This window comes from Suricata suricatta, chromosome 6 (assembly GCF_006229205.1).
Source record: "Suricata suricatta isolate VVHF042 chromosome 6, meerkat_22Aug2017_6uvM2_HiC, whole genome shotgun sequence".
NCBI classification, from domain to species: domain Eukaryota; kingdom Metazoa; phylum Chordata; class Mammalia; order Carnivora; family Herpestidae; genus Suricata; species Suricata suricatta.
The window spans coordinates 95,861,049-95,864,589 of record NC_043705.1 but is presented as its reverse complement, the minus strand read 5'-3'; the positions used below and the strand labels follow the sequence as shown (position 1 = coordinate 95,864,589).

Sequence of the window (3,541 nt, the reverse complement as noted above, 5' to 3'; positions counted from 1 at the left end):
GTTAAATCTCTCAAAGGATTTCCTGAGGATTTGGGAATGGCTGATTGCACCCCTTGATTTTCCTCATATTATTGATATTACCGACTATTGAAATTTTAGAATTAATTACAAAGCTTCATTATACAAATTTAAAATTTGAGATTCAAAAAACTATGACTTTCCTTATTCAATCACAGACTGGTAGAAATTGGTCTAGACTCTTTCCCTCCTTAGGTTTTATAATCCTTGTTTGCCTCCCACTGATTTAGAAGTCACTAACGCTACTATGTGTTTTAATTTTTCCTTACCCTTTTACGTCTAATAATCTCTCTGTCTTTATTTACCTTTTCTCATCAGTTCCTTCTTCATTATCTAGAGTTCCAGTTTCTCCACTCTGCTTCATGGGTATTTCTAATTTAGTACAGTAGAAAAATTATTATACTTTTTTTTGGTATTTGCATCATAGTGTAGGTATAGCAGGTCTTTTTTTTGTATATAATTATGTCATTAATTCTTCGATTTAGCAAGTGTTTACTGAGTCTCTTCTAGAGTCAGGCCCCATGCAAGATTCTGAGCATCTAGTAACGAAGGAGACTGCTTGCAGCTCTTGAACCAAAGATAACTTTTGACATAAACTTAAAATATCTTTGCAGGGCATTAGTCAAAATTTTCTTGGCTTATTCTTTCCTCTACCCCTCATTAGCTGAAATCTGGTAATGTCATTAGCAGGTCTGGTACTTCTCTTCTCTCAGGTTCTCTAGTTTTGTTTGCCAAGCACTTTAAGTGATATTTACTGTACGGCCTGTGGGGACCTACCTTCCCACCCCTGAACATCCAGTTACTGTCTTTAGAGGAACTGCATACTGTTGTCTTTTAAAAAGTAGAGCCTCTGGGTCCCTACGTGGCTCAGTTGGTTAAGTGTCCGACTTTGGCTCAGGTCATGCTCTTGGGGTTGGTGAGTTCGAGTCCATGTTGAGCTCTGTACTGACACCTGAAGCTAACTTCAAATTCTGTGTCTTCCTCTCTTTCTGCCCCTCCTCTAGTCATGCTCGCTCTCTCTCTCTCTCTCTCTCTCTCTCTCAAAAATAAATAAACATGACACAAATTAAAAAAAAGTGGAGACTTATCTTGTCATTCCCATACTTAACTATCTAGTTCTCTAGGGATTTGTGGATGCATTGTTGGCTGACCATAAAATGTTTCAATCTGTCGCCTGCCTCACTTTACTGTGTAGGACAGTGCTGTACAAGAGAAATAGTTACATGAACTACATTAGTGCTTTTAAATTTTCTAGAAGCCACATTGAAAAGCTAAACAATTGAAATTAATTTAAATATATATTCTGCTTAATCTACTAAATTATTATCATTTTGACATATAATCAATATAAAGCTTATTAAGATATTTTATGTCTTTTATTTTGTACAGTCTTTGAAAGCCCGTGTTTATTGGGATGCCTGGGTGGCTCAGTTGGTTAATTGTCTAAATCTTGATTTCAGCTCACTTCTTGATCTGACCATTCTTTGGACTGATTCTCATGTTGGACTCTGTGCTGACAGTGTGGAGCCTACTGGGGAATCTCACACACTCTCTCTCTCTCTCTCTCTCTCTCTCTCTCTCTCTCTCCCCCCCTTTCCTGCTTACACTGTCTCTCTCAAAATAAATAAATTTAAAAAAAGAAGTCTAATGTTTATTTATACATAACATCACATCTCAATTTAGACTAATCATGTCACAAAAATTAAAAAGAACCGCACATGACTAATGAATACCTTCTTGAATGGCAGAGTTAGAATATTAACTTTTTAGGTCCATCGCACTCAAAGTGCAGAAAAGTGCAGAAAGTCCCAGCAAAGGAGTTACGGTGTCTCCAAGACTGAGAGACCCTCTCACTCCAAATATATGTTATTACTCTATTGTCTTTTAAGTTTTTCCATTTGTCATTAGAAAACCCAGCTGAGTATGTGTTCTATGGAAAGGGAAGGGTTATTTCTGCTGGATTCTTCACTGTGGTGAATGTAATAGTCTGGGGTTTACACTATTATGTCCCTATAAAGCATGCGGTACATCTCCTAACAAGACTGCCATTCATTTTTTCAATAAATCCTGCACAGGGGTATTAGGGTCTGTGAACTGACAATTGATTTACTGCCTGGAAAATTATTCTTTATTGATTTATATTACATGGAGGCGACTGCAAATCTATAGTGTCTCTAATCAGAGAGAAAATGCTAAAGTTAGTGTCTTTCTTATTGAGACAGGCAATTCCAAGTAGGCGAATAGGTTTTGCACCTCTAAGTGACATCTACATATTATTCAATTATCAATTCGGGTAATCCATGAATTATATAATATATAAATCAAGCAAGAGCAGGATAATTATTTAAAACAAAATAAAATGTCCTTTGTGTAAACAAGTATTTTAAATATCAACTTGACATTCTCTTTCTGTGTGGAATTGGATACTTGGTTTTATTTTTTCCCTAAAGATTCTGCATTATATGTAGATTGCTGTCTACATATTGAAAATGCAGAAGTGTTTTAAATGAGTAAAGCCTTTTAAACAGAAAGTGCTCTGAGTTGATTAATCTAGTTAGGGAAGGTTTCTAAAAACTGTATTAAAATGACATACCTAATTTCTATGAGTTAATTCAGGAAGTTCTCTACGATTGGGAGAGGGCTGAGATCACATGCCATCTTTCCCTACCTTTGGGATTTCCTTTTGTAAAGAGTTCTAATCAAGAACGCAATTCTGTCTAGAACATAACCTGACTTTAATTTAAATCAAAAAGACAAAACACAGCTGCGTGTGAGATTGCTGCATGGGTGGAGGGGATGGCGTCTGTAGGATGGCTGCATACATCTACCCTAGGGATGTGAAATGGCTTTGGGGGTTTTTCAGCTTTCCTGAAATTGTATGCAAAACATGCATGTGGTTTTAATGTGCTTCCTTCTACCCATCCCTCTAGGGGAGGGTTAATATATCAGATTCTTAAACTTATCTAGGAGCTCCAAAAAAAAATCTTAGATGTGCAGAGCAGGTTCACTTTTGAATCCATAGCACCTTACATTGTGCTTTGCAATTAGCAGGTCTCTAAATATTTGTTAGATAAATACTACACTTGATCTTAGCCAAAAGGCGGAGAAGCGATTTTTGTTAGATAAATGAGTGCTCTCAGGTTGGGTGAGCAGGTCAGGTCAGTTTCCTGGAATACTCTAGTTTAGCTAAGGGAAAAAAATTTAATTTGCTTAGTTTCCTACAGTGCCCACAAAAAGTAGTCACAACTTAACCCACATTATTTTTGTTTAAAGGTAAGCAAAGATTGCCATTTGGAATTTGGAGCCCATGCTTCTGATCTGATTGTGCCAAGTAAGATTTGTAAATTTCATATAGATTTTCATTCTACTACTCTCATTTTTCTGCTCTGCTCCCAAATCTCTTTCTCTTCCTTTGATGCATTCTACATATGGGAGATCAACTGGGAGCTTGGAAAGATTTCTGCTCTGAAAAATTAATGGTGAAAGATATTGTTTTGACATGCATTCAGAGATTCTTTTTGAT

At 36.4% G+C, this 3,541-nt stretch overlaps 1 pseudogene; it reads right to left on the bottom strand.

Moving 5' to 3' along the window:
* Positions 1 to 2,963: 2,963 nt before the first annotated feature.
* Positions 2,964 to 3,131, bottom strand: LOC115295007 (annotated as a pseudogene).
* Between the last annotated feature and the right edge of the window lie 410 nt (positions 3,132 to 3,541).